At 41.1% G+C, this 20,641-nt stretch overlaps 1 long non-coding RNA gene across 1 annotated transcript; it reads right to left on the reverse strand.

The window, feature by feature from the left end:
* Positions 1-4: 4 nt before the first annotated feature.
* Positions 5-3,363, reverse strand: LOC108945013 (uncharacterized). Its single transcript, XR_001969154.3, has 2 exons — positions 458-3,363; positions 5-383 (listed from the first exon to the last, which is right to left on the reverse strand). It is a non-coding gene; the product is annotated as an uncharacterized lncRNA (long non-coding RNA).
* Between the last annotated feature and the right edge of the window lie 17,278 nt (positions 3,364-20,641).

Raw genomic sequence — 20,641 nt, forward strand, 5'->3', positions numbered from 1 at the left:
AAAATTCAAACCATGAACGCCTGGAAGGCAGGCAGCCTTCCAGTCCTCCTGTCTCCAGTCATTAATGTGTTGTATAAAGTATTACAACAATAAATGCTTAATAATGCTTGTACGACATAGAAGAAACGACACTAGCACTTGCTTGAATAAAATTTCTCAGAAAACTGATACCCCTTAGTCAGCCTAATAACGCTAATTTAAGCACATGAGCATTCACTATCTTACTTCGGAAGAAACATTCCAAACTAAAATTTTTGGTTTCCCGGCAATTCAAATAATTTAGGCGATGCTCCTCACCGGCATCATCATCATCGCTTGGGACGTCTGCTCCTCTAGGAATTTTCCCCGGATAATCAGTTGTTGAAGAATCGAATCCAATCATACTGTCGATGATAAGGGGCATCAGCAATTCCATAAAATGAAGATGAATAAATCAACAGGTCTTGGAAACACATACCTTCTATCAACAATAACCGAAGTTCACAATTATTGAATCTGAAAATATAGATACCAAATATAATGACATGTTTCCATATCATATGCTGAAATAATTCAGTACATCTCAAAAAGTAGAGGCCAACTACTGACATGTTTTCCACTATCCTTCAAAGCTGAGACACTGCTTTGAGCTATAAATATATGCAAGTTTTCTCCTTGAATCACAGAAATTAGCAAAAGCCTTTTAAATGACCAAATTAAAACCAAAACAATATATGCACATCTCCGTACTCGTTACATCGCCACTAACTTCGGACCACGATAGAAACAACATAACTCAATAATTTCATAAGCAGAAACAAAGAAAGGAGAGAAAAATCGGAGAACCCGGAGAGACTGAAAGAAGACAGAGGAATTGCAAAAGGCAAACACCACTTTTTCTTTACCTAAAAGGGCTCTAAAGTGGCCCAATTTAAGTTCAGCTAGGAAATAACGTAAACTAAGTAGAGGGGTAAAACTGACCTTTTGAGCCGCAACAGGACGACGAAGACCTACTTACTCCTGCTTCTAAATAGTAGGAGCTAGTATTCAAGTACAATCCATCATGGGAAGAGTAAGAAAATGAAATAGTGCAAAATTTTGAGTTAAATTAGTTAAAACCTGACTCAATGAGTTATTCAAAAGTTACGTTAACATTTCAAAATTGATAACAAAAAAGAATTACTAGAAGCAATGAGATTGTAGTGATTTACCAGTGACCTGCAGGGCTGAAATCACACAAAAGATATGGGAATATGAAGAGAAAAACATAAATCATGTATCTTCAAGATATCACCAACATGATAGTAAATGTGCAAGTAAAGATTTTTCCATCCCAATTGTACGCTAAAAAAGCCGAAAACCATGCTGGAAGAGCAACAAATCAACTCAATTAACCCTGGAAATTGGATCAACCTCATCTCCTAGACCTTTGCTTTGCTTTTGAGTCAAAATGGTGAGCTCTAAGCCTTTTCTTTCGCATGACATTTGCCTGCCCAACAGCACCTTCTCTAAATGGCATACCCATGAGGGCCAGTAATCTATGTGCCTCTTTATCTGTCTCAGCTGTTGTTGTTATGCAAACATCCATTCCTCTTGGCTTACCAAGAGCATCATAACTTAGCTCCGGGAAGACACTCTGTTCACGAAAGCCAATGCTATAATTTCCATGACCATCAAAGCTATTGGGGTTTACACCTTGAAAGTCCCTCGTTCGAGGAAGCCCAAGATTAATGAACCGGTCAAGGAAAGAAAAAATCACCCATCAAGAAGAAGATCTGAGTTTGCAGCACAAAAGCAAATAACATATGATGGTTGTGATGACCCAAAATATCATCTTTAAATTTAATAATTAATTATGTGTTCTAAGATCTCGAAAAGTACTATTTATCATTTTTCGACTTGCGTGCGCAATTCGTAAAATTTCATGGAAAGTTTTTATGTGAAAAATGAATTTAAAATATGGATTAGAGCTTTAAAACTCAATTGAGTTGACTTTGGTCAATATTTTCAGCAAACGGACTCGGATCAGTATTTTGACAGTTCCGGTAGGTCCGTATTGTGATTTGGGACTTGGGCGTATGCCCGAAATCAAATTCCGAGCTCCCTAACCCGAGATATGGAATTTTGAAGAAAAATTAAAATGTTTAAGTTCGAATAGAGACCGGATGTCTAATTATGTGAAAACGACCCCGGAATAGAATTTTGATGATTCCAACAGTTCTGTAAGTTGATTTTGGACTTAGGAGCGTGTTCGGAATTTTATTTGAAAGTTCGTAGTTAAATTAGGCATGAAATGGCTAAAAACAAGAATTTAAGTTTGGAAGTTTGACCGATGAGTTGACTTTTTGATACCGGAGTCGGAATCCAGTTCCGAAAATTTTCATAGCTCCGCTATGTAATTTATGACTTGTGTGTAAAATTTGAGGTCAATCGGAGTTGATTTGATAGGTTCCGACATCTAATGTAGAAGTTGAAAACTCTTAGTTTCATCAAGCTTGAATTGGGGTATGATTCATGGTTTTAGCGTTGTTTGATATGATTTAGAGGTTTGACTAAGTTCGTATGATGTTTTAGGACTTGTTGGTATATTTGGTTGAGGTCCGGAGGGCCTCGGGTGTGTTTCAGATGGTTAACAGATCAAAATTGGACTTAAAAGCTGCTGCAATGTTTCCTCTTCTGTTGGATATTCTGTGTTGATATCGAGCCCAGGGTTGACGAGGCTCAGGCTCGAGCTTGAGATAGAAGCCACGATCGAAGGTCCAGCTCGAGGACATGATCGAAGGTAAGGCTCGAGGGCTAGGATCGAGACCCATGGTCGATGCCCTGATCGAAGGCCCATGCTCGATGCTCTGATCGAAGGCCCATGCTCGATGCCCTGATCGAAGGCATGCTCGATGCCCTGATCGAAGGCCCAACTTCGATGCCCTGATCGAGGCCATGACCGAGGTCCAGGCTCGAGCCTGTGATCGAAGCCGCGATCGAGGCCCAGTTCGAGGACCAGTTCCGAAGGCTGCTGGGCAGTTTTATAAAAAGAGGGCATTCGTCCCATTTGCCATTTTTGACGAACTTGAGCTTGAGCAGAGGCGACTTTTGGCAGATTTTCAAGGGAAAAATATTGGGGTAAGTGATTCTAACTCGGATGTAGTCTACATATACAAGTATATCATTGTTTTCACCATAAATTAGTGTATTGAGATTTAAATTTGGGAAAATTTTAGAAATCACATAGAAACGAATTTTTGAGATTTCGGTATCGATTCGGAGTCGGATTTGAGTGAAACTGGTATGGTTGGACTCGTAATTGAATGGGTTGTCGGATTTCATAACTTTCGCCAGATTCCGAGATATGGGCCCCGCGGGTGAATTTTTAATTAATTTCGGGATCTTTTCTTAAAGATGTGGTATTTTTTTATAGAATTGATTCCTATAATATTTGGTGATTGTATCGAATTATTTTGGCTAGATTCGATCCAGACAGAGTTGGATAATCGTGGAAAAGGCCTTATAGTGGATTAAATTGGAGCAAGACGAGGTAAGTCTCTTGTCTAATCTTGTGAGGGGGAAATTACCTCATAGGTGATTAAAATTAAATAATTGTTACTAATTGCGGGAGCTACGTACGCACGAGGTGACGAGAGTCCGTGCGTAGCTACTATTAATGCTAAAGTCCGGGTAGTTTAAGACTCAAAGCATGAATTACTTGTGTGAATTGTATTCTTTATTAATTAAAATAATTGATGTATATATTGTGAATTGTCATGAAAAGTAGAAAAATATAAAATTTTCATATGCTTAATTTTTGTTTAAATCAATTAATTGTTAAAAGAAATTATTCTCCTCCCAAATTTTATCTTATAATAAATATACTCTCCTTCCGGAGGCACATAAGAAAATGTCCTCCTTTCTTGTGGAGCGGGCCGAAACACCTCGGCATGATAGATGCATCTATGGATCGCGCCGCACGTCCTTCGGTAGTGTACACGACACTCTGGATCGGGCCGTACGTCCTCGGCAGAAATCGTGCTTAATAATAATAATTACACGATACTTTAATAATTTATTTCAGCTTGTGAAGCTAATTAATAAATTAGAAAATCTTTAGAATTTAATGAATTATTATTCTTGCTTGTTAAGGAATTAATTGTTACTCCTGTAAATGAGATTTAATTGATAAATTGGAAATTATTTGAATTGAAGGAATTCAATTAATATATTGAGAATTGTTACATTTGAAGGAATTTGATTATTTTCGCTGATTAAATAAATTATTATAAATTCTGTAATTTATGCAGATTTAAATATCCTAGTTTTATTTCAGTTATTATTGACCCATAGTAAGTGTCAAAGTCGGCCATCTCGTCTCTACCACTTCGAGATTAGGCTTGATACTTACTGGGTACACGTTGTTTACGTACTCATACTATACTTGCTGTACTTTTTATGCAGGATCTGAGACAGGTACTAATGGAGGACCTATCATCACATACCCATGTCATCCCGAGGCATAGTGGTGAGCTGCCTTTCTGAGCCGTTCTGCAGCTACCAGTGTCTCTTCTTATATTTATATTCTGTCTATTTCATTTCAGACAATATTTGGAGTTTTGTATAATCTACTAGATGCTCATGCACTTATGACACCGGGTCTTGGCACACACACATTGGTAGAAGTTGGTATTTTATTATTTTCTTGGAATAAAAGTTTAACCAATGTACGTTTGACTTATTAGTTGGCTTGCCTTTGCTGTAGTGTTGGGCGCCATCACAACCTATAGGTGAAATTGGGTCGTGACAATGGTAGAGCAGCAGCTATTCAGGGTCCTCCCAGTGGGTATTCAGGTCCCCAGGGCCAGACACTTAGTCAGTAGCCCATCGTACCGAAGAGTTGTTACGAGTGCGGGGATCCTAGTCACATGCGGGGGTTTTGCCCCAGGCTTCGGGGTAGACCAGTACAGCAGGGTCAGCAGCCTATGCTTACCGGACTAGTTGCTACACCAGTAGTCCGACCACCCAGAGGTGGAGGACAAGTGGGTAGGGGCCGTCCTAGAGGTGGAGGTCAGCCAGGCGGAGGCCAGACAGTTCCCATATCGAAGTGATGTGATTTAGAGGGTTGACTAAGTTTGTATGATGTTTTAGGACTTGTTGGTATATTTGGTTGAGGTCCCGACGGCCTCGGGTGAGTTTCGGATTGTTAACGGATCAAAAATTAGACGTAAAAGCTACTGCAGTGTTTCCTCTTCTGTTGGATATTCTGTGTTGATATCGAGCCCAGGGTTGACGAGGCTCAGGCTCGAGCTTGAGATAGAAGCCACGATCGAAGGTCCAGCTCGAGGACATGATCGAAGGTAAGGCTCGAGGGCTAGGATCGAGACCCATGGTCGATGCCCTGATCGAAGGCTCATGCTCGATGCTCTGATCGAAGGCCCATGCTCGATGCTCTGATTGAAGGCATGCTCGATGCCCTGACCGAAGGCCCAACTTCGATGCCCTGATCGAGGCCATGACCGAGGTCCAGGCTCGAGCCTGTGATCGAAGCCGCGATCGAGGCCCAGTTCGAGGACCAGTTCCGAAGGCTGCTGGGCAGTTTTATAAAAAGAGGGCATTCGTCCCATTTGCCATTTTTGACGAACTTGAGCTTGAGCAGAGGTGACTTTTGGCAGATTTTCAAGGGAAAACCATTGGGGGTAAGTAATTCTAACTCGGATTTGGTCTACATATACAAGTATATCATTGTTTTCACCATAAATTAGTGTGTTGAGATTTAAATTTGGGAAATTTTTAGAAATCACATAGAAACGAATTTTTGAGATTTCGGTATCGATTCGGAGTCGGATTTGAGTAAAACTGGTATGGTTGGACTCGTAACTGAATGGGTTGTCGGATTTCATAACTTTTGCCGGATTTCGAGATGTGGGCCTCGCGGGCAAAATTTTAATTAATTTCGGGATCTTTTCTTTAAAATATGGTATTTTCTTATAGAATTGATTCCTATAATATTTGGTGATTGTATCACATTATTTTGGTTAGATTCGAGCCAGACGGAGTTGGATAATCGTGGAAAAGGCCTTATAGTGGATTAAATTGGAGCAAGACGAGGTAAGTCTCTTGTCTAATCTCGTGAGGGGGAAATTACCGCATAGGTAATTAAAATTAAATAATTGTTGCTAATTGCGGGGGCTACGTACGCACGAGGTGACGAGAGTCCGTGCGTAGCTACTATTAATGCTAAAGTCCGGGTAGTTTAAGACTCAAAGCATGAATTACTTGTGTGAATTGTATTCTTTATTAATTAAAATAATTGATGTATATATTGTGAATTGTCATGAAAAGTAGAAAAATATGAAATTTTCATATGCTTAATTTTTGTTTAAATCTGTGAGAAGGCACGAGAGAAAATATGTTATTGATATTAGATGATAAATACAATACAATAGTTCCCTATTTATAGCTATACACTACAAGGAGATATTACTCCTCTTCCAATGTTGGACAAGACTACACTATACATATCTATAAACTAACACTCTCCCTCAAGCCGGTGCATATACATCATATGTACCGAGCTTGTTACACATGTAACTAATACGAGAACTAGTAAGAGACTTAGTGAAAATATCTGCTAGTTGATCATTCGACTTTACAAACTTTGTAACAATATCTCCTGAAAGTATTTTTTCTCTGACAAAGTGATAGTCGATCTCAATGTGTTTAGTCCTCTCATGGAACACCGGATTTGACGCAATATGAAGAGCAGCTTGGTTATCACACACTAGTTCCATCTTGCTGATTTCTCCAAACTTTAACTCTTTGAGCAACTGCTTGACCCAAACTAACTCATACGTCGCCATAGCCATGGCCCAATATTCGGCTTCGGCGCTAGATCGAGCAACTACATTCTGTTTCTTGCTCTTCCACGAGACCAAATTACCTCCTACTAGAACACAATATCCAGACGTAGAACGTCTATCAAAAGGTGATCCTCCCCAATCAGCTATCTGTGTACCCAACAATCTGCTCGTGGCCTCGATCCTCGAATAGTAATCCTTTGCCTGGAGCTGACTTTATATACCGAAGAATGCGAACAACTGCATCCCAGTGACTATCACAGGGAGAATCCATAAACTGACTTACAACACTCACCAGAAAAGAAATATCAGGTCTAGTCACTGTGAGGTAATTCAATTTGCCAACCAACCTCCTATATCTCATAGGGTCTCTAAGAGGCTCCCCCTGTCCAGGAAGAAGCTTAGCATTTGGATTCATAGGAGAGTCAATAGGTCTGCAACCCATCATTCCAGTCTCCTCAAGAATGTCTAAGGCATACTTCCGCTGTGAAATAACAATATCTGAGCTAGACTGAACGACCTCAATACCTAGAAAATACTTCAATCTGCCCAGATCCTTAGTATAGAAGTGCTGAAAGAGATGTTGATTCAGATTAGTAATACCATCCTGATCATTACCAGTAATAACAATATCATCAATATAAACCACTAGATAAATACACAGATTAGGAGCAGAATGCCGATAAAACACAGAGTGATCAGCCTCACTACGAGTCATGCCGAACTCCTGAATAATTGTGCTGGACTTACCAAACCAAGATCGAGGGGAAAGTTTCAAACCATAGAGTGACCTGCATAATTTGCACACACAACCATTAAACTCCTCCTGAGCAACAAAACTAGGTGGTTGCTCCATATAAACTTCTTCCTCAAGATCACCGTGGAGAAAAGCATTCTTAATGTCTAACTGATAAAGAGGCCAATGGCGTACAACAACCATGGACAAAAAGAGATGAACAGATGCTACTTTAGCCACAGGAGAGAAAGTATCACTATAATCAAGCCCAAAAATCTGAGTATATCCTTTTGCAACAAGACGAGCCTTAAGCCGATCAACCTGGCCATCCGGGCCTACTTTGACTGCATAAACCCAACGACAACCAACAGTAGACTTACCTGCAGGAAGAGGAACAAGCTCCCAAGTGTCACTCGCATGTAAAGCAGACATCTCGTCAATCATAGCATGTCGCCATCCTGGATGAGATAGTGCCTCACCTGTAGACTTGGGGATAGAAACAGTGGACAAAGAAGATATAAAATCATAATGTGGTGATGGCAGGCGATGATAACTTAAACCCGACATAGTGGGGATTAGGATTAAGTGTGGATCGTACACCTTTGCGGAGTGTAATTTGTTGACTAAGAGGAGACAAGTCCGCAGTATGTGCAGAATCTGATGCGGGGTATGAATCACCTAGGACTGAAGCTAGATGTGGACGACGTTGATAAGTCAAGAGTGGAGGAGTTGTAGAAGGTTGAACTGGATTATATGGAGGAACTCGAGCTATAGGTGGTGGAGCTACAACCGGAGCTGTAGGTGGTGGAACTAGAGCTATAGGTGGTAGAGCTACAACTGGAGCTATAGGTGATGGAGCTACAACTAGAGTTGTAGGTGTTGTAGGTGGTGGAGCTGGAGTGACTGAATCTCCAAAAGATGAAACTGGTAGTACCTCAGAAATATCTAAGTGATGACCTAAACCTGTGAAGTATGATTGGGTTTCAAAGAAGGTAACATCAGCGGATATAAGGTACCGCTGGAGGTCAGGAGAGTAGCATCGATGCCCCTTTTGTGTTCTCGAGAAACCCAGAAATACGCACTTAAGAGCACGAGGAGCTAACTTATCTGTTCCTGGAGTAAGGTTATGGACAAATCAAGTGCTTCCAAAGATACGGGGTGGGAGAGAGAACAAAGGTAAGTGGGGAAACATGACAGAGAATGGAACTTGGTTCTGGATAGCTGAAGATGGCATACGATTAATAAGATAGCAAGATGTAAGAATGGAATTCCCCCAAAAATGCAGCGGAGCATGATATTGTATGAGTAGGGTACGAGCAGTTTCAATAAAATGTCTATTCTTTCTTTCAGCTACACCATTTTGTTAAGATGTGTACGGACAAGATGTATGATGAATAATCCCATGAGATTTCATAAACTGCTAAAATGGGGAAGACAAATACTCTCGGGCATTATCACTACGAAATGTGCGAATAGAAACCCCAAAATGATTTTGAATTTCAGCGTGGAAGGTATGGAAAATAGAAAACAGCTCAGATCGATTTTTTATCAAAAATATCCAAGTGCACATGGAATAATCATCAATGAAACTGACAAAGTAGCGGAATCCTAAGGTGGAACTGACCCGACTAGGACCCCAAACATCTGAATGGACTAAAGTAAAAAGTGACTCTGCTCGATTATCAAGACGCCGAGGGAAATGGGAGTGGGTATGCTTACCGAGATGACATGACTCACACTCTAGAGCTGACAAGTGAGATAAACCAGATACTATTTTCTGAAGTTTTGACAAACTGGGATGTCCCAACCGTTTATGTAATAAATCTGGTGAATCAGTAACATGACAAGTTGTAGAAGGAAGACAAGATGTGAGTCCATGTGATTTAGCAAGGATAAGGTAATAAAGTCCGTTTAATTCACGCCCGGTACCAATGATCTGCCCCGTACTGCGTTCCTGTATAAAAACATAGTCATCAAGAAATAAAATAACACATTTAAGTGATTTGGCTAAGCAACTAACAACTATGAGATTAAAAGGACTATTGGGAACAAAAAGGACTGAATCTAAAGGTAAGGAAGGAAGTGGACTTGCTTGACCTATTGCAGTTGCCAGGGTTTGAGACCCATTGGCCATTGTGACTTTTGGAAGAGATTGAGAATACGAAATAGTAGTGAAAAGAGATTTGTTACCAGAAATATGATCTGATGCACCTGAATCAATGACCCAAGACTCAGAGGATGAAGATTGGGAGAAACAAGTCACGCTATTACTTGTTTGAACAACAGAAGCTATCTCAGAAGATGTCTGCTTACATGCTTTATACTGAAGGAACTCAATATACTCCTACAATTTGTAGTAGTAGGGTTAATTTGTAGTAGTGGAAATAAGCAACTCCTGTGAGAAAACTGAAGAAATAGCTTGAAAAACACTGTTTACTGCAGAAAAATAGAACACTGTTCTGTGCCGGAAACACTGTTCACGCCGGAAACACTGTAGCTCGCCGGAAAATTACAAAGTTGTCGGAATTTGTTGTAACCAGGATGGATAGACTCAGAATTCCTTTGCGAGCAAGCTGTCCTGAAGAAGTATTTTCAAAAAATGGCCAGAAAGGTCACTGTTCACGCCGAAAAATATAAAAATAGCCGAAATTTGATTTGAATTAGATGGGTAGGCTCGGAATTTTGAGGAGAGCACACTGTCCTGAAGAAGCTTCGTGAAAAAATGGCCGGAGAGTGGCCGGAACCCTCGTCGAAAAAGTTGTTACCGGCACGTGGAAGAGCGTGGCGGATTTTCTGCCGAATAAAATTTCAGGGGTTGGTAGTCAGAGGGTGATCTACCTCGTGGTGGTGTTGGTTTTAGCACAACACCGACAGAAAGTGACTTTCACTTAGACAAGCCTTAGGTCACCGAAAAAATTACACGATGACTAAGTTCTTTCTTTCCGGTTAACGCTGGAATGACGCACAACGATCTTTTCTCACTAATGCTCTGATACCATGTGAGAAGGCACGGGAGAAAATATTTTATTGATATTAGATGATAAATACAATACAATAGGTCCCTATTTATAGCTATACACTACAAGGAGATATTACTCCTCTTCCAATGTGGGACAAGACTACACTATACATATCTATAAACTAACAAAATCATTTAATTGTTAAAAGAAATTGTTCTCCTCCCAAATTTTATCTTATAATAAATATACTCTCATTCCGGAGGCACATAAGAAAATGTCCTCCTTTCTTGTGGAGCGGGTCGAATGCCTCGGCAGGATAGATGCATCTATGGATCGCGTCGCACATCCCTCGGCAGTGTACACGACACTCTGGATCGGGCCGTACGTCCTCGGCAGAAATCGTGCTTAATAATAATAATTATACGATACTTTAATAATTTATTTCAGCTTGTGAAGCTAATTAATAAATTGAAAAATCTTTAGAATTTAATGAATTATTATTCTTGCTTGTTAAGGAATTAATTGTTACTCCTGTAAATGAGATTTAATTGATAAATTAGAAATTATTTGAATTGAAGGAATTCAATTAATATATTGAGAATTGTTACATTTGAAGGAATTTGATTATTTCCGCTGATTAAATAAATTATTATAAATTCTGTAATTTATGCTAATTTAAACCCTAGTTTTATTTCAGTTATTATTGACCCACAGTGAGTGTCAAAGTCGGCCATCTCGTCTCTACCACTTCGAGATTAGGCTTGATACTTACTGGGTACACGTTGTTTACGTACTCATACTACACTTGCTGCACTTTTTGTGTAGGATCTGAGACAGGTACTAGTGGAGGACCTATCATCACATACCCACGTCATCCCGAGGCATAGTGGTGAGCTGCCTTTCTGAGCCGTTCTGCAGCTACCAGTGTCTCTTCTTATATTTATATTCTGTCTATTTCATTTCAGACAGTATTTGGAAGTTTTGTATAATCTACTAGATGCTCATGCACTTGTGACACCGGGTCTTGGCACACACACATTGGTAGAAGTTGGTATTTTATTATTTTCTTGGAATAAACGTTTAACCAATGTACGTTTGACTTATTAGTTGGCTTGCCTAGCTGTAGTGTTGGGCGCCATCACGACCTATATGTGAAATTGGGTCGTGACAACATGGTATCAGAGCCCTAGGTTCACGTAGGTCTCACACGTTATTTGCAGACCTAATAGAGTCTTGCGGATCGATACGGAGACGTCTGTACTTATCTTCGAGAGACTATATGGTGTTAGGAAACTACCTTTCTTCATATTCCATCATGCAATTGATGTAGTACTAAATATCCTTCTCTTATTCTCTCACAGATGGTGAGAACACGCTCTAATGAGATTCCAGACCAGGGAAGAGCTACTCCCCCAGTTGCTAGAGGCCGAGGCAGAGGCCGAGGGAGGGCTCTAGCCCGTGGTAGAGGGCGAGGACGTCCCAGGACTATTTCGGTTATGCCGCCAGTGGATCCAGCAGAGAATCCCATTATTGAGGAGCAGGGTGAGGTGCCTGTGGCAGAGCCAGCTCCGGTGGACTTCACATCTGCACCGGGATTTCAGGATGTCATGGGTCGTATGCTGCGATTCATGGACAATATGACTCAGGCTGGTTTATTTCCGGCAGACCTAGCCACATCTCAGGCGGGCGGGGGAGCACAGACCCCTATCGCGCATGCTCATGGACATGTAGCTGCTGTATATCAGACCCAGGGTACACTACCCGTGGGTGGAGTCCAGCCAGTGGCAGCAGCTACACCTGAGCCCAGGCCAGCTGTAGCCGCCGATCCTCAGAAACTATTGGACAGATGGACTAGACTACATCCTCCTGTCTTCGGGGGTGAGCGACATGAGGATCCACAGGATTTCATTGATCGTTGCAAGGATAGACTGTACAACATGAGGATATTAGAATCCCATGGGGTTGATTTCGCTACTTTTCAGCTAGAGGGTAGAGCCCGTAGATGGTGGCAGTCTTATGCTCTTGGCAGACCAGCAGATTCTCCTCCTATGACTTGGGACAGGTTCACCCATATCTTCTTGGACAGGTATATTCCACCCTCCCCAGAGGGAAGAGTTGCGGTTTCAGTTTGAGCAGCTCCAGCAGGGTCAGATTTCAGTGACTGATTATGAGGTGAGGTTTTCTGAATTATCTCGCCATGCACTAATGATACTCCTTACTGAGGCGGAGAGAGTGCGAAGGTTTGTAGCCGGTTTACATACTGGTATTCAGGCCACTATGGCTCGAGAGGTTGAGATGGGTACTTCTTATGAGCGAGTTATAGAGATAGCCCGGAGGATTGAGGGTGTACGTTAGCGGAGCCGAGAGCAGATTATGAGAGATAAGCGGTTCAGGTACTCTGGAGAGTTCAGAGGTGCTCCGTCCGGGGGCAGAGGTCAGTTCGTAAGGGGACAGTCCAGCAGACCCCCATATCCAGCACTACCACCTCCTTGAGGTGCTCCAGTGCGACCTTATCTCAGTGCTATCCCAGAGAGTTCTTACCTCCCACCAGCTATTCAGGGTCCTCCCAGTGGGTATTCAGGTCCCCAGGGCCAGACACTTAGTCAGCAGCCCATCGTACCGAAGAGTTGTTACGAGTGCGGGGATCCTAGTCACATGCGGGGGTTTTGCCCCAAGCTTTGGGGTAGACCAGTACAGCAGGGTTAGCAGCCTATGCTTACCGGACTAGTTGCTCCACCAGTAGTCTGACCACCCAGAGGTGGAGGACAGGTGGGTAGGGGCCGTCCTAGAGGTGGAGGTCAGCCAGGCGGAGGCCAGACAGTTGGCGCTCCAGCTCGGCTCTATGCTTTTCCGACTAGACCAGATGCAAAGGCCTCAGATGCCGTGATTACAGGTATTATTTCTGTTTGTGGCAAAGATGCCTCAGTATTATTTGATCCAGGATCTACGTATTCATATGTGTCATCTCTATTTGCTCCATTTCTGGGTGTTTCTCGTGAGTCCTTGAGTACTCTTGTTTATGTGTCCACTCCTGTGGGTGATTCTGTTGTTGTGAACCAGATCTACCGGTCCTGTATTATTACATTCTGTGATTATGAAACTAGAGCAGATCTCCTATTGCTTGAGATGATCGATTTTGAAATTATTCTGGGTATGGACTGGTTATCTCCATATCATGCTATTCTAGATTGTCATGCCAAGACTGTTATCTTGGCTATTCCAGCATTGCCTAAGCTAGAGTGGAAGGGTTTGCCTGTTAGTTCATTTAATCGAGTTATTTCTTTTATAAAGGCTCAACACATAGTTGAGAAGGGTTGTTTGGCTTATCTAGCCTATGTTCGGGATACTACTGCAGAGACTCCGGCTATTGATTCAGTGCCTGTAGTTTGGGAGTTCCCCGATGTATTTCCGTCAGATCTTCCAGGTATGCCACCTGATCGTGATATTGATTTCTATATTGACTTGGCTTCAGACACCCAGCCTATATCTATCCCACCGTATCGCGTGGCTCCGAAAGAATTGAAAGAATTGAAAGAACAGCTTGAAGAGTAACTAGCCAAAGGGTTTGTCAGACCGAGTGTATCGCCTTGGGGTGCACCAGTATTATTTGTGAAAAATAAGGATGGAACAATGCGGATGTGTATTGATTATCGCCAATTGAACAAAGTCACTATTAAGAACAAGTGCCCGTTGCCGCGTATTGATGATCTATTTGACCAGTTGCAGGGTGCTAGGGTATTCTCTAAGATCGACTTGAGGTCGGGGTACCATCAGTTAAAGATTCGGGATTCGGATGTTCCGAAGACTACTTTCCGTACTAGATATGGTCATTATGAGTTTCTGGTAATGTCTTTTGCTTTAACTAATGCCCCGACAGCATTTATGGATCTGATGAACTGGGTATTCAGGCCATATATTGATTCATTTGTCATTGTCTTCATTGATGACATTTTGATCTACTCACGTAGTAAGAAGGAGCATGAGCAGCATATGAGAGTAGTGCTTCAAACATTGCGAGAACAAAAGTTATATGCTAAGTTCTCTAAATGTGAGTTCTGGCTTGAGTCTGTAGCATTTTTGGGACATATTGTATCGGGTGAAGGTATTAAAGTTGATCCCATAAAGATTTAGGCAGTTCAAAATTGGCATCATCCCACTTCGGCGACGGAGATCAGGAGTTTTCTGGGTTTGGCAGGTTATTATCATCGGTTCGTGGAAGGTTTTTCATCTATTGCAGCACCTTTGACCAAATTAACCCAGAAGGGTGCTCCATTCCGATGGTCCGATTATTGTGAGGTGAGCTTTCAGAAGCTCAAGACATCATTGACTACAACACCAGTGTTAGTGTTACCATCTGGTTCGGGAATATATACAGTGTATTGCGACACGTCACGCGTTGGCTTGGGTTGTGTATTGATGCAGGAAAGGCGAGTTATTGCATATGCTTCACGTCAGCTGAAGCCCCACGAAAAGAATTATCCGGTACATGATTTGGAGTTAGATGCGATTGTTCACGCTCTTAAGATTTGGAGGCATTATCTTTATGGGGTGTCTTGTGAAGTTTACACTGATCATCGCAGTTTGCAGCATTTGTTCAAGTAGAGGGATCTAAATTTGAGACAGCGCAGATGGCTGGAGTTACTAAAAGATTATGATATTACTATCTTGTATCATCCGGGCAAAGCAAATGTGGTTGCAGATGCCTTGAGCAGAAAGACGGAGAGTATGGGTAGTTTGGCTTTTATTTCAGTAGAGGAAAGGCCATTAGCCTCGGATATTCAGTCCTTGGCTAACAGACTAGTGAGGCTGGATATTTCAGAGCCCAGCCGAGTTCTTGCATGTTTTGTGGCCCAATCTTCACTATTTGAGCAGATCAAGGCTCGCCAGTATGATGACCCACACCTGGTGGTTCTTCGTGAAATGGTACTACGAGGTGGTGCCAAGGAAGTCACTATTGGTGCAGATAGTGTTCTACGACTCCAGGATCGTCTGTGTGTTCCTAATGTGGATGAACAAAGGAAAAAGATACTGGAGGAGGCACACAGTTCTCGATATTCTATTCATCTAGGTGCTACGAAGATGTATCGTGACTTGAGGCAACATTATTGGTGGCGACGAATGAAAAAGGACATAGTTGAGTATGTAGCTCGGTGTCTAAATTGCCAGCAAGTTAAATATGAGCACCAAAGGCCAGGTGGCCTACTCTAGCAGATGACCATACTAGAGTGGAAATGGGAACGAGTTACTATGGATTTTGTAGTTGGGTTTCCGCGGACCTTGAGGAAGTTTGATGCAGTTTGGGTGATTGTTGACAGGTTGACCAAGTCGGCACATTTTATTCCTGTTATGACTACGTATACTTCAGAGAGGTTGGCCCAGATTTATATTCAGGAGATAGTTCGGTTGCACGGTGTGCCAATTTCCATCATATCAGATAGAGGCCCTCAGTTTACTTCACATTTCTGGAGAGCAGTACAGAGTGAGTTGGGGACCCGTGTAGAGCTCAACACAGCCTTTCATCCGCAGACCGATGGACAGTCAGAGAGGACAATTCAGATTTTGGAGGATATGCTCAGGGTATGTGTGATTGACTTTGGAGGTCAGTGGGATCATTTCCTGCCTTTGGCCGAGTTTGCTTATAATAACAGTTACCAATCCAGCATCGAGATGGCTCTATTTGAGGCTTTATATGGTCGGCGATGTCGTTCACCTATCAGATGGTTTGAGCCAGGTGAGGCTAAGTTATATGGTACTGATTTGGTAAGGGATGCCTTGGAAAAAGGTAAAGTTGATTTAGGAGCGACTTCGTACAGCACAGTCTAGACAAAAGAGTTACGCGGATCAGAAAGCGCGTGATATATTATTTATGGTAGGTGAAAAAAATTCTCTTGAAGGTTTCACCGATGAAGGGAATTATGAGATTCGGGAAGAAGGGCACATTGAGTCCAAGGTTTATAGGCCCATTTGAGGTGTTAAAACGAGTTGGGGAGGTTGCTTATGAGCTTGCATTGCCTCCCAGCCTATCGGGAGTTCATCCGGTTTTTCACATATCTATGCTCCAGAAGTATCATGCCGACCTATCACATGTGTTAGACTTCAGCACAGTTTAGCTAGATAATAGCTTGGATTATGAAGAGGAGCCAATTGCCATTGTTGATAAACAGGTTTGCCAGTTGAGATCCAAGAGGATTTCTGCAGTAAAAGTCCAGTGGAGGGGCCAACCAGTCGAGGAAGCGACTTGGGAGGCCGAGGAAAACATGCGGAGCAGATATCCAGACTTATTCAGCACTTCAGGTATAATTCTAAACCCGTTCGAGGACGAACGTTTGTTTAAGAGGTGGAGAATGTGATGACCCAAAATGTCATCTTTAAATTTAATAATTAATTATATGTTCTAAGACCTCGAAAAGTACTATTTATCATTCCTCGACTTGCGTGCGCAATTCATAAAATTTCATGAAAAGTCTTCATATGAAAAATTGATTTAAAATGTGGATTAGAGCTTTAAAACTCAATTGAGATGACTTTGGTCAACATTTTGAGCAAACGGACTCGGATCAGTGTTTTGACAGTTCCGGTATGTCCGTATCGTGATTTGGGACTTGGGCGTATACCCGGAATCAAATTCCGAGGTTCCTAGCCCAAGATGTGAAATTTTGAAGAAAAATTAAAATGTTTAAGTTCGAATAGAGATCGGATGTCTAATTATGTGAAAATGACCCCGGAAAAGAATTTTGATGATTCCAACAGCTCCGTATGGTGATTTTGGACTTAGGAGCGTGTTCGGAATTTTATTTGAAAGTCCGTAGTTAAATTAGGCATGAAGTGGCTAAAAACAAGAATTTAAGTTTGGAAGTTTGACCGATGAATTGACTTTTTGATACCGGAGTCGGAATCCAGTTTCGGAAATTTTCATAGCTCCGCTATGTAATTTATGACTTGTGTGTAAAATTTGAGGTCAATCGGAGTTGATTTGATAGGTTCCGACATCTAATGTAGAAGTTGAAAACTCTTAGTTTCATTAAGCTTGAATTGGGGTATGATTTATGGTTTTAGCATTGTTTGATATGATTTAGATGTTTGACTAAGTTCGTATGATGTTTTAGGACTTGTTGGTATATTTGGTTGAGGTCCCGAGGGCCTCGGGTGAGTTTCGAATTGTTAACGGATCAAAAATTAGACGTAAAAGCTACTGCAGTGTTTCCTCTTCTGTTGGATATTCTGTGTTGATATCGAGCCCAGGGTTGACAAGGCTCAGGCTCGAGCTTGAGATCGAAGCCATGATCGAAGGTCCAGCTCGAGGACATGATCGAAGGTAAGGCTCGAGGGCTAGGATCGAGACACATGGTCGATGCCCTGATCGAAGGCCCATGCTCGATGCTCTGATCGAAGGCCCATGCTCGATGCCCTGATCGAGGCCATGACCGAGGTCCAGGCTCGAGCCTGTGATCGAGGCCCAGTTCGAGGACCAGTTCCGAAGGCTGGTGGGCAGTTATATAAAAAGAGGGCATTCGTTCCATTTGCCATTTTTGACGAACTTGAGCTTGAGCAGAGACGATTTTTGACAGATTTTCAAGGGAAAAACATTGGGGTAAGTGATTCTAACTCGAATTTGGTATACATATACAAGTATATCATTGTTTTCACCATAAATTAGTATGTTGAGATTTAAATTTGGGAAATTTTTAGAAATCTCATAGAAACGAAGTTTTGAGATTTTGGTATCGATTCAGAGTCGGATTTGAGTGAAACTGGTATGGTTGGACTCGTAATTGAATGGGTTGTCGGATTTCATAACTTTTGCCAGATTCTGAGATGTGGGCCTCGCGGGCAAATTTTTAATTAATTTCGGGATCTTTTATTTAAAATGTGGTATTTTCTTATTGAATTGATTCCTATAATATTTGGTGATTGTATCGAATTATTTTGGCTAGATTCGAGCCAGACGGAGTTGGATAATCATGAAAAAGACCTTATAGTGGATTAAATTGGTGCAAGACGAGGTAAGTCTCTTGTCTAATCTTGTGAGGGGGAAATTACCTCATAGGTAATTAAAATTAAATAATTATTGCTAATTGCGGGGGCTACGTACGTACGAGATGACGAGAGTCCGTGCGTAGCTACTATTAATGTTAAAGTTCGTGTAGTTTAAGATTTAAAGCATGAATTACTTGTGTGAATTATATTCTTTATTAATTAAAATAATTGATGTATATATTGTGAATTGTCATGAAAAGTAGAAAAATATGAAATTTTCATATGCTTAATTTTTGTTTAAATCAATTAATTGTTAAAAGAAATTATTCTCCTCCCAAATTTTATCTTATAATAAATATACTCTCTTTCCGGAGGCACATAAGAAAATGTCCTCCTTTCTTGTGGAGCGGGCCGAACGCCTCGACAGGATAGATGCATCTATGGATCGCACCGCACGTCCCTCGGCAGTGTACACGACACTCTGGATCGGGCCGTACGTCCTCGACAGAAATCGTGCTTAATAATAATAATTACACAATACTTTAATAATTTATTTCAGCTTGTGAAGCTAATTAATAAATTAAAAAATCTTTAGAATTTAATGAATTATTATTCTTGCTTGTTAAGGAATTAATTGTTACTCCTGTAAATGAGATTTAATTGATAAATTAAAAATTATTTGAATTGAAGGAATTCAATTAATATATTGAGAATTGTTACATTTGAAGGAATTTGATTATTTTCGCTGATTAAATAAATTATTATAAATTCTGTAATTTATGCTGATTTCAATATCCTAGTTTTATTTCAGTTATTATTGATCCATAGTGAGTGTCAAAGTCGGCCATCTCATCTCTACCACTTCGAGATTAGGCTTGATACTTACTGGGTACACGTTGTTTACGTACTCATACTACACTTGCTGCACTTTTTGTGCAGGATCTGAGACAGGTACTAGTGGAGGACCTATCGTCATATACCCACGTCATCCCGAGGCATAGTGGTGAGCTGCCTTTCTGAGCCGTTCTGCAGCTACCAGTGTCTCTTCTTACATTTATATTCTGTCTATTTTATTTCAGACAATATTTGGAGTTTTGTATAATCTACTAGATGCTTATGCGCTTGTGACACCGGGTCTTGACACACACACATTGGTAGAAGTTGGTATTTTATTATTTTCTTGGAATAAAAGTTTAACCAATGTACGTTTGACTTATTAGTTGGCTTGCCTAGCTGTAGTGTTGGGCGCCATCACGACCTATAGGTGAAATTGGGTTGTGATAATGGTAGATCAGCAAATGGATTGTCCAAGTTCAGACCATGTGAATTTCTCTTCAGCTATTGATCATTGCATTTCAAGTTTTGCTGAAGTCACTTCAACAAAATTAGTTTTTCTGTAATCAAGATCAAGGTGGTGTTTATGCGAGTTTTTACAGAAAAAAAAAATTCAAGGGGAGTTTTTTTAATTGGAAAATTTTATTGCAAAAACTTTTTGGAAATCAAATATTCAAAATAAAAAAAGTGGGGAGTTTTTATTTTTAATTTGAAAATTTTATTGCAAAAACTTTTTGGAAATCAAATATCCAAAAATAAAAAAACTGAACCTTTTTTGCAAACTTGTCACCAAACAAACACTTTTTGCAGAAACAGTTGGTGCAAACTTTTTTTAGAAACTGCTAAAATACCCCAAACACCATGCAAATGTTTTGCATGCACAAAGATCTTTCAAGCACATTACTGACTAGGGTCTATAACTAGCATAAAAAACGCCAACGGCTAATATAAGTACGAAACAGTTCCCCATGAGATTGACACTGTTGTAAAGCTTAAAATTTGACTGGGTGCCAAATATTTCATCTGTCTTAAGATCATCTTAAACGAATATGACTAGTCCTCAAGCCCACTACAGCAAAAGGGAGAAGCCATCAATTCCAATCCACTCGAAATACTTACCCATCTCGAAGGCCCATCGGGATTGGGCATGGATGAGCCTCGACTGGGCCAGCATTGATGAAAAAAGAAAAACTTCCCCCATCGCATCATTAACCGGTGTAGGATTCACTGTATTATCAGCACCCTTACCCATCCCAGATTCCATCACTATCCTCACTCAACCCCAGCCCCACCTCCCCACCCCCGAAAAAACA

The sequence above is a fragment of the Nicotiana tomentosiformis genome, chromosome 2 (genome assembly GCF_000390325.3).
Source record: "Nicotiana tomentosiformis chromosome 2, ASM39032v3, whole genome shotgun sequence".
NCBI lineage: Eukaryota > Viridiplantae > Streptophyta > Magnoliopsida > Solanales > Solanaceae > Nicotiana > Nicotiana tomentosiformis.